Source organism: Lycorma delicatula, chromosome 11 (assembly GCF_047948215.1).
Source record: "Lycorma delicatula isolate Av1 chromosome 11, ASM4794821v1, whole genome shotgun sequence".
NCBI classification, from domain to species: domain Eukaryota; kingdom Metazoa; phylum Arthropoda; class Insecta; order Hemiptera; family Fulgoridae; genus Lycorma; species Lycorma delicatula.
This window is the reverse complement of record NC_134465.1, coordinates 9935538-9947847: the sequence shown is the minus strand read 5'-3', so window position 1 is coordinate 9947847 and position 12310 is coordinate 9935538. Positions and strand designations below refer to the sequence as shown.

The 12310-nt window shown below is 27.8% G+C and overlaps 1 protein-coding gene across 1 annotated transcript in view; it reads right to left on the bottom strand.

The window, feature by feature from the left end:
- Positions 1–12310, bottom strand: part of LOC142331994 (dynein axonemal heavy chain 1-like) — a 74628-nt gene that overhangs the window by 20174 nt on the left and 42144 nt on the right. The window contains exons 3-4 of the mRNA XM_075378046.1: positions 6305–6476; positions 2071–2132 (exon numbers count right to left, since the gene is read on the bottom strand). The gene's annotated coding sequence lies outside the window, so the exon portion shown is untranslated. The remainder of the gene's footprint in view (positions 1–2070; positions 2133–6304; positions 6477–12310) is intronic.

Genomic DNA, 12310 nt, shown 5'->3' with positions numbered 1-12310 from the left:
AAAAAGTTTTCCCTGAAGTCTTATAATGTTCGAAAGTCTTATGAAATTTCTTAGGAAAAAATAATAAAAGTTGTAAATATACAAATATGTAAATACAGCACAGAAAGAAACCCAGAAAGAAAAACAACAGGAAGTTTAGAAACTGGATTACAATGTTACAAATTAACATTCAAGATTTTGTACCCTATTAAAAAACAATTAGTTTAACATTCATTCTCAAAGCGGGTGATAATGCTCTCTTGTGATCCCTGGAGGCATTCATGTGGTCCACAGAAGATTGGGGTTGTTCAGACGGTCAATGAAGGCAATGACTGATTTAAAAAAAGGAAAAAATTATGTTTTCCTGATCTTTCAAACCAAAATTAAATACCTACTACATACAAAAAATTTTTCAATTGAAAGCTTTGTTTTAATTATTGTATTGTTATATTGAATGCGCTATCATTATTGTTGTTACATAACTGTATAGATACAATTGTAAATTTTTTGAAAGCAATTTTAATAAAAATACTTCTAAATATGATTAAATGTGCATTATAATTGCTCTCATTTAAAATCTAAGTTTCAACTCAGAAATAGGATATGCCATATTCAAAAACATTAATTGTTTTTAAACGTTACTGTTTTTAAGAGCGCATCTTAAAAACAGTAATTGCAATTATTATTTTTTTAGGATGGTTAAGTTTAAAAATTTCAGGGCGCTAGAAAAGTTTTGATTCTAATGTGAGGAGTGGGCAAAAAAGTTTGAGAATCAAAGATTTAAAGGAACGTTATTACATATAAAAGAAGAATTGTGAATATTTTCACTGTATAATTAGGCTGGCCAGGGGTTTGACTGAGGTTTGTTAAGCCATTCATCATTCGGCCATTACCATTTTACTTTATAATTTTCAATTTCCAGGATCTTACTCTGCACAATGTTGTGGAATCATCAAACTGTAAGGAGTTGCACTAGGGTATATCTTACCCAAACCTCCCTCCCACCGTTGAGTTAGTTATTATTTAGTAATGGAAAGAATGATCTCCCGTAAAAAATATCAGAAGATATAATGTTAGGAATTAATTAACATGTAGTATTTATTAAACGCATTGAGATCAAAAAATAAGTAGAATTTTTGGAAGCGTTCGAGTGACATAACTTGAGCTTATAATCACAAATATAAATAAATTTTGAATCGTTTTGTAAAAGGGAAAAGTTAAAATTTGTTTTAAAACGATTAAAACAAAATTGGATAAAAACTGACTCTTTAACCTGTTTCATTTTTTCTTCCTTTAAAAATCTGAATTCTAGTTTTAATTCTCCGAATATGTTTTTTTACATTTAATTTTAATTAATGAGTATATAAGGTTTAAAGTTTGACAACCGGTTTCAGATTAACGAAACTCTTTCTTCCAAAACGCCTTATGCAGCTAATTATTATTCCAAGAAGGAGACGATAATTAGCTACACATGTCTTGGAAGAAAAATTACATTAATCTGAAAGTCAATTATTAATAACTTTAGTTTTATGTCATTTTTTGTCATGCTGTTCAACCAATAAATGCACTATGCATTTCACAATAGCATTATTACAAATTTGAGTTTATAAGCAAAAAATGTTGAGGCTTACATTTAAATCATTTGTGCGAGGAAGTAAATATTCATGCGTTTCTTTAAATACAAGTATTAAACACTTTAAACACACAATTAGAAATAGATAGTTAGGATGGGTAAATCATTACACACTTCTTATTTGGCGGCAATATCCACTACGCTTTAATAATATTAAAAATAATTAACATGAAAATTAGAACTAACAACAAGCACGAATAATAAAACGCAACTTTGTTTACAAGCATTAAAAATAATATTAAAACTGTAAAAAAGTTTCAGACAAAAGATACACCAAAAAGTTAGATCTAAGTTAACTATAAGCATAAAGCCTTAAGAGTTACTTATAGTTTTATATTATCTAGATAACACAATTAGAATCAATACAACTGTAAATAATTAATTAATGTAAAACGGGTTCAAAAATTCACATTCATATTATGTACAATTAAGAAAATTAACTATATGTCATTACTTACTTTTAGTAATGGACCACAGCACAAAATAGTATTTCATTATTTGCCAAAACCAATCGGTAGACCTACCAAAAATTATTTCTGTTAGTAAGCATTCAAGCAAGATTATTTTATGTAACAAATTAATCTACATCGTTAAATTGAGTAATAGTTGTTAACGGCACGGTTAGAAAGGACGCTGATAGTACACAACAATGTCATGTTGCTTACAAGATGTAGGAAACAAACTTAATCTGCCAACATTTTTGGTGCATTTTTTAAAGTTTACGTGGGAAACAAGTCAAGAGAAAGTGTTATAACATTTTTTGTTTCGAAAGAAATTTTGACTATTAAAAAACTAAGCCCGATAGAAAAAATTCATTAACATATAAGATATTAGCATAAAAAATACTATAAGAAATAGCCATTTTATTTAACAAACAAAAAATTTAATTTTGTTGACCGGTGTAAAATTATTAAACTTGTTTTTAATTTAGAATTGATAAGTTAATTATTAAATACATTGCATTGTGCACTACCGATACCATCCCATTTATAAGTGTATTACATCAGTGTAAATGTGAATTTTATTATTAAGTCAAAATGTATTTTGTTTTGCTTTCCTTTCAGATATATTTGCATGCCCCATTTAGTGTTATCCCTCCCCTAACTAGGGGAGCACACCCCACTGGTTGAGAAACACCGATCTGAACAGTCACCTGCTGTAATGTGAACTTTTAGTTCTTCTTTTCTACTTAACATAGCGACCTTGACCTTTATAATTCCAGAGTTTATTGAAGACATGTTTTGTTTAGCTTTGATCGGTTATTTGTTCATAGAATTTTAGTCATCGTTTTCCTATTGTTACTTCCAGGTCTTCAATTTATCATACATCTCTTTATTTGTTCTCGGTCTTATAAATCTTAACCTTCTGAGATTTATAAGATTTATAACCTTATTTCTATCTTGAATATATTTTCTATTCCAGTTACATCTGCAGTTTCCATGCGGTACAGAATAACCGGTTGTACAACTGTGCTATGTCTAAATTTTACATTTATATAACAGTTCTTTTTATTGAAAATAAATACTTTTTCTGTAAAAGTTATGTTGTTATGATTTGTGTTTTTTTTTTGTTTTAATCGCTAATTTACCTTTCTACAAATTATTTCTTAAAGATATTTAAAATGATCCGCGATCATATTTGCCAAGCTTTCTATTGACGTTTTGAAATATTTACCGGCACTTGTCTTTATTTCTGACTTTGAAAAGAAGATCTGCAAGCCTGTTTTTTCAGTTACTTCTTTCAATCGGTTAATTTTGTAGATTGTTTCCCGTTCTGATTCTGCAAGGAAGAATACTAAGTCTTCGTCTAAAGCCAGATATTCAATCTTCAATGTCTGTGTAACACATATATACAGTACGTATATATATTTGTTTTTTTATATCGATTTTTAAATTGCATATAAAGTAAAATAATTTCTTTCTAGAAGGAAATATATTTTTGTTACACTAATTATAGTTTTACTTAGACCGAGACCAGGCATTATTCTTAAAAATTAAAAAAAAAAAATAATAATATGTAATCTAGCGAATGAAAGCGTACACCTGAACTTAAACTGCAATAAAATTCAACAATAAATCTTAATAAAACTGGTTTCTACCTTTCTATGTTAGCTTATGAAGAAGTTATCTACAGAAAAATAAATGCAACGTTTACGTCTTCGAAGAAACCTAGGGAAAAACTATTTTTTAGTTTTTTTGTTTACCGGCCTTTTGAATTTCGACAAAAACAAAACTGTAAACCGAGCGACTCATTTATTGAAATATGAAACCCTATGTACTACATATTAAAAATGATTAAACATATATAGACTAGCAATTTTCAATAGGGACAAATTAAAGATTATATTTTAAGTATGTAAGATTCCGGTGAATTACTTGTAAAATGCGTGTTATCTTTATGAATTAAGAAATTATAGTTTTTATGAACGAAGGAAAAGAGAAAAAAGAGCAATAATTTTTATAGTCTACTGTACAGTTTAATTAAAAAATTGTGGCGGCAGAACCTGACATTTTTGAATAAGTTATTTTTCTAGGTTAGAAACACAATATTATTTTATAAACTACAAATATCGCTTTGTAACTGTAATCAAAACTAGAAATTAATTTAATTTATCACCGCATCGATGGCACAGGTGTACTTGCCTGTTATATCAAAGATGTGAGGTTCGATTCTGGGCTTGGGTCCAGAAGTGTGTAAAGAATCGGCCCCTGACTGATTACTTGAAACTAAGATTTTAGATTGTCTGAAACAATTGTTTTTATACATTAACCGTATTTTGTTTACCTCAGAATACAGTACCTTCAATCTGTGCAGTAATTTTACTTCAGTTAATTATTTATATCGGCCGATTAACCTAAATTTAAAACCATGCGTGTAACTTGTTTCATCTCTGTTTATCTTTGGGATATTATTTTGCTGGTATTATAAAATAGAAAACAGTGTTAGAAATGTTAGGATATTATATGAAGAAATAGTTATAAATTTATTTTGTAAAAATAAGAGACTGCAAATTATATTCTGAAATGCATTACACGATAAGTATGGATACAATATAGGGCATTTATGCAGTTTGTTCCACCCCGATTTTTTATTATTGTTAAGTTAGGTTAAGTTAGCTTACAGAAATCTTAAGGATCTTGGATACACCCATTTTACGGTTTATCGTTCCAAAAATTTCGTTTATCCTCAAACTGGTGCATACACCAATCGCATCGAATCAACACGGCAAAAGACAAAAGAAATGCATAAGCAACGTTTTGGTACCCACAGAGAACTTCTGCAGTCATATTTGGGCGAATATACGTATGTGGCGTAAAAGGTATCCTTATAACGGTTTTTTAATTTTTGTAAACACGTTTCAGAGGAATAAAGTTTTGTTTGACCTTTGTAATTTTCAAATAAAATTTGGTTAATCAGGTCTTTCCGTTTCAACTTAATCCGCGTTAAGCATTTTTCATTGTTTGCACATTTTTTGCATCGTCATAACAATTAAAGTTTTGTTTGGGGTGGACCAAACCGCATAAGTACCTACAACAGGCAAACAAAAGTAATAACACTTATTTTAAGCTATACTAAAATAATATAAGAAAAACTTACCTCGATCAATAATCAGGATCATGTATCTAAAATAAGCAATGTACAAGATGTAACAGTGTTAAACAAGAGTGAACACAGAAACGATAACCTAATTTGAACTGCGTAAACAAACCGAGACTGATTGATGTATTTAATAAGCTTCGTTCTGTCACCACGTATTTCTGTGTCCTCCCCACCCTTGCAACAAGCCCGCTCACTAAAATACACACAACCGACCGACCAACACCTACAGTTTAATATTCATGTTTACAGATTTCATGACATTATTATACATAATAATAATTATTATTAAAAAGTATCTTTTACGTATTTATCTTGTAAGTACGCGTATTTAATCGTTAATTATTATTTTTGTTAAAATGTACTTTACGCACGGGTGTACCGCACAGCGCTAGTAGTTTAACCTTCATCAAGGACTGGTGTGGCGGCATGATTGGAAAGGGTAACTCGCATATCACATCGCAAAGTAAAATGTAGACAGCGCGTCGGCAAGCAGTTCTGATTATGATTGCAGGATGGTTTATAACGTTATCCGACATGAATTAAACGACATTTATAGTCGGTTTTTTTTTTTTTTTTTAGTTAATTTATTTTACTCGCAATGACAACATCCAGAGTACCCGCATATTATTTTTCTTTTCCTCCGGACCAATCGTTATGTATCGCTTCACAGAATGAGATGAAATAGCAATTTTATAGCGTGTGAAAATATCATGCCTGACCGGGATTCGAACTCGCGACCTCTGGATGAAAGGCTGAGACGCTACCACTCGCACCACGCAAGTTAACCGCTCACTATCACGCGCATTTTTTTAAAATTGTTTTTTTTTCACGTTATGAATTTTGATAATAATGTAAGATAATGTCAAGCGCAACCCGAAATCGAACCCAGAACGTTTTATCCGACAGTACTATCTTCTCGCAATTATTATTTTCATACTGTTTACTATAATAAAATTAATATTAACCCGTAATTTAACAATCTGTTTTATTTTATTCGTTTATTACAATAAATGAAGATAAATGTATTATAAAAATGACATTAGAGGTTACATATTAATGAAACGTGTAAATAGATTAGATTTTTTTTTTTACCTCCGGGTCCACAGTTAAGTTATCGCTTCAGAGGATGAGATGAACAATTTGTAGCGCGTGTGAAAATGCCATGTCTGACCGGGTTCGAACCTGGGACCTCCGGATGAAAGGCCGAGACGCTACCACTCGCGCCACGGAGGCCGGAAAATAGATTAGGTTGCATAATATTAACCTAAAATACAGAAACATCTTATATTACAGATCTAAATTACAAAATAAATTGAAAAAATTAATAATTTAAATTTTTACTGAGGGCGGTAACATATATAATGAAGGGTCGGAAAGAAAAATGATGTATTAATTTAGTAATTAATATTTCTGAAAAAATCAAACAAATTCATGATGATCTTTTACTCTTTTTTCTATTTTCTTTTAAAAGAATACATTTTTTGTTATATAAGAGAATAAGTGTTTTTGATAAAAAAAAACCTTTTTTATCAGATACATTTTTTATATAAAAGAAAACTGAAAAAAATCGGTTAAGATGACACAATGTAACGATATTTTTTTTTAATATAATCGATTAAAAAAAAACGTCGATTTCGGAACAGTTACAATGAAAGAAGTTTCTAAAATTCTGTCATATTGGAAACCACATACTGTATTCATTCCATGAAAGTGGATTAATCTTTACCCCCCTATAAATCTCTGATTCAGTAATTTTTTGGTTGTGTGTATCAACCGCACGATAAAATTAATTTTTCAGCAGTTTTTTTAATATTGTCACGAGTAGTTACACACAACTGAAGAAAAAAATAATATAACCTCACTATATTAAAACTAAAAAGATTATTTGTAATTTAATTAATTTTTGATATACTTAAGCTTAACTAATTAATTAAAAATAACACAATAAGAATTTAATACCTTTATGAACGTAGTTTTTCATATAAGTTTACCTATCTTGTGTAGGTTAGGTAGACAAAACGCTTTAAGTAAATTAGAAATCGCGAAACATATGATTTGGTTATCACGAAACATATGAGGTTATCAGACTAAACTGATTACGGGATTTCTTCTAAAGATGTATATTTAAAAAATATTTTTATTTAATGTTGTTTGTTATTTATATTTGTAACTTTATTTATTAAATTTTCTATTGTAAAAAAAAAATCATGTTACAAATAATTATACACGTTAAGTAAAACCGATAAAAAAAACAACGGTCTCTCATTTTGCCAACTTAAATTTAAATAAAGAGATTGGTATTTAAAATAGTACCTAATTGTATAAATAAGTAAAACTATTAACTAATTGTAATTAAGGCATTAATATATATCATTTAGTTTTATTTACAAAAAATTATTTATTTAAAAGTTATAAACGTATTTTTTTTAAATAATCTAATAAATAAAAATAGATGACCGCGGATGATTGTTACCAGACTCAAATCTTTTGTAGAACCCACAAACCTGTTAAAACATGTTCATTTTACGCCGATTAGCAGAACGGAACACGTCGATCATATTAGCTTAAAAAGTTATTTTCCTGGATTTAAGGTAAAATTAGGGTAAACTTATTGAAAAGCAGCATATTTATGTGAGGAATAATAGTTTTTAAGTATTTAAATTAATTATACAAATTAATATTCAATTTTGACTGGTTACTGATTTATTATAAAGCCACGTGCTTTAGGCTGTGTAATGTTAAAAAATTAGAAAATTGATTTTTATGAAATAGATAAATCATTTAAATTGTATTTAATATAATATTTATTGCTATGACATTTATATGTTAATATGACTCTCATTTTTAAAATTTGATATATTTTTTTAAATAAAAAATTGTTTCAAGGCTGTAGTCTTTTGTCCATGCTTTCATGGCAACATTTTGGTTTTTATAAATTGCAAATTCTAATAATTTGTATTTTGTTCAATATACTGCTGATTGCTATGACTGATATTTTTAAAAATATAATGAATTCTTATAATTTAAAAAAAAAAGATGATGCAATCAGTTGAAATTTGCTACAGCCTAAATTAGGTGAAGATTATGTAATGTAGTTTATTGAAATATAGTTCTACAATTTATTAATTTATTGGTAAAATGTTTATCAATTTATTAATTAAATTATTTATAATAAAAAATGTGTACGCCAAAGATTGTTACATATACTACAAAAAAGGTATATGCAGAAAGATTAATTATTGTTTAAATAATTAATAGAAAAGTGCATATTAGGGATTATGACATATACTGAAAACAAAGGTATATGCAGAAAGATTAATTATTGTTTAAATAATTAATAGAAAAGTGCATATTAGGGATTATGACATATACTGAAAACAAAGGTATATTGCAGAAAGATTAATTATTGTTTAAATAATTAATAGAAAAGTGCATATTAGGGATTATGACATATACTGAAAACAAAGGTATATGCAGAAAGATTAATTATTGTTTAAATAATTAATAGAAAAGTGCATATTAGGGATTATGACATATACTGAAAACAAAGGTATATGCAAAAAAAAATAATTATTGTTTAAATAATTAATAGAAAAGTGCATATTAGGGATTATGACATATACTGAAAACAAGGTATATGCAGAAAGATTAATTATTGTTTAAATAATTAATAGAAAAGTGCATATTAGGGATTATGACATATACTGAAAACAAAGGTATATGCAAACAAATTAATTATTGTTTAAATAATTAATAGAAAAGTGCATATTAGGGATTATGACATATACTGAAAACAAAGGTATATGCAAAAAAAAATTATTATTGTTTAAATAATTAATAGAAAAGTGCATATTAGGGATTATGACATATACTGAAAACAAGGTATATGCAGAAAGATTAATTATTGTTTAAATAATTAATAGAAAAGTGCATATTAGGGATTATGACATATACTGAAAACAAAGGTATATGCAGAAAGATTAATTATTGTTTAAATAATTAATAGAAAAGTGCATATTAGGGATTATGACATATACTGAAAACAAAGGTATATGCAGAAAGATTAATTATTGTTTAAATAATTAATAGAAAAGTGCATATTAGGGATTATGACATATACTGAAAACAAAGGTATATGCAGAAAGATTAATTATTGTTTAAATTAATAGAAAAGTGCATATTAGGGATTATGACATATACTGAAAACAAAGGTATATGCAGAAAGATTAATTATTGTTTAAATAATTAATAGAAAAGTGCATATTAGGGATTATGACATATACTGAAAACAAAGGTATATGCAGAAAGATTAATTATTGTTTAAATAATTAATAGAAAAGTGCATATTAGGGATTATGACATATACTGAAAACAAAGGTATATGCAGAAAGATTAATTATTGTTTAAATAATTAATAGAAAAGTGCATATTAGGGATTATGACATATACTGAAAACAAAGGTATATGCAGAAAGATTAATTATTGTTTAAATAATTAATAAAAAAAAATGCACCAAGGATTATTGCATATACTGACTATTTCAGTTGAGGTAACGCACCAGTTTACATAGACAGCTTTCATATAAAGGCTGTTGTGAATAAACTGCTGCTTTAAATTTTAATTTGCATCTATAGCTTAAGAAATTTTTGGGTAATGGCTAGTTCATTTCCTCAAGAAAAAAAATAAAAAATGTAATTATTCAATGAATTTAATCAAAAATGCATCTGTTTAAAATTAAAACCAGTTATTACTGGAATTTTTTAAGTAACTGTTTAATTAAAATTTTTAAATTAGATATTGTTTCTTAGAATGATGGAACGAGACCAGTAGAATATTATGCTATAAGTTGGCAGTAATATTATGCTTTCATTAGTTCTGAGATCACTTGTAGATCCTAGATAACAAAATGAATTCAGTTGTTATTAGCAGTAATATTACATTTATTTACCATCGGTAGTGTTTTACACGTATTCTTTTGTACATGTTTACAGATTATTTTTCATCTAATATTATTTTAGTAATATGGAATTCAAATAGGACATAAATAAGTTGTTAGGCTTTTTACATACACAAAAGTGATTATTTAGTCTATACTTCTATAATTTTTTCATGATTTTTAAAAGTAATTTTCAGTTAATTAAAATCTGATTGTGATATATCTAGCATTCTTAACAAAAAAATCATACTTACACATACACAACATCTCCAAACATTTCAAACAATAAACTTCTGTAATTAGAATGAATTCTCGCACAGTTTTGACAAAGTTTTCATTTATGAGACCTTCGCTATTTCGCAGTCTGAAATGCACTGATTTTCACAGTACAATGCACTACATAAGTTCAATAACTCAACCGGTCTTCATCAAATTTTCACACGCACAACTTCAGTTACACTACTACAGCATATCTAAGTTTCAATGAAAATGATGTATGCTAATGTATATAAGGAACTTAAATTTTAAGTGACTGATATTTTTGTACTTCTCGTACCTCAAAACGTAAAGAAAATTCAATTTCAACCCCTCAAACCCACCGTTTGACTGAAAATAATATAATTTTTTTCAAAAAACTGTTAAAAAATTTTACACAGCTTTATTGTTACATATGTTAATTATTAACAGATATATTCATTCATTTATCACAAGAGATCTTAATCATTATGAAATGAATTATTTCTCATTTTAAATAATTAATTAATTATTTACAATGAAAGATAATTTAAGATTTATGTTTAATTTTCATCCAGTTCCATATTTCTAGAAAGTTGAAACAGAAACCGATTGCAAGTCACATGATACAAATCAACTTTAACCATCACCTCTTATAAAATCTTTAAACAATTTTTTTCAACACCGGTCACTGTAGAATCACAAAAATTAGTTAACCGGCTAGTTTTTTAGCCCTCCAATACTCCTTCATTCTTTCACTGTCCAACTTCCTTCTTTCTTTTGACCGCTTTCGATTACCGTATTCTTTCTTCTCCTTCTGGATCCCTTTCAATTCTAAGATTTTTTTTGTAAGCAACCTTCTGTATTTTAAATCCGTCACATTTATGTTTGCTATCCTTAGGTCCCCTTTAATTTGATTGAACCACTTAATATCATACTCATACTCATTTTTTCACCACTACACTTGTCAAAAATTCTCTTCGTAAGCCTGTTTAAATTCATTCTTAACAGATGTCTGTAAAATGCCAGTCTTAACTTAATGTGGTGCTTACGCATTTATTTCCCAGTAAAGTTTCTCGTTCTTCCTTAATTTCCAACCATCATTAGTTTTTGTGGGCCCTAGGATTTTCCTCGTATCAGTCTTACAGCAGGTTCCAATTTACCTATTCCCCTTTGTTCAGAGCTATGCGTTTGGCTCCATATAAAATTCCTGTTTGGATTACCCGATTAACTGATCTTGCCCGTCCTTGTGATATGTTTCATATTGTATGTTCTTCGGTAGGCCATAGTATGTTAGAATTTACTGGTACTGACAATGTTTGTTCCTTTGTCCATTTCTTTTGGTCTGTTAACTTCACCCGAGTACCTCAATTTCTTCGTATTTTTAATTTGTTTGAAATTTGTCCACAACAATTTTGGTGTGTTCTTAATGTACATGATATTCCTTTATATATATATATTTGATTATATACTCTGAGAATGTTGATTCAAACCAAAATTATAAATAGAAGGCAATTAATATTTAATTGTGGAAAAATAAAATAAAAATATTAACCAATATGTAAAAATTACTTAAAATTTGTAAAATTTTAACTTGCAGGAAGGGTTTATAAGTACATATAAATTGTACAATACAACATTAAACGATTACTAAAAGAATCAGGACATTCGTGAAAAACAAAAAGAACTTTTACTTTATTTGGCCATACAATAATAATAATAATAAACAAAGGGATAAGTTAAAATTATAGTTTATATAAAAATATACACATAACAGTAGTAATAATTATAATTTTAACCCCTCAATCAGATTAAATTTTTAATTTCTTTGGAGAAAAGTTGCAGATTGATATTTTCTCTTGATGTTTAAAAAAATTTTACTTTGTTTAATTATGGTGACATTAATATATACATAAAAAATCTGTGTC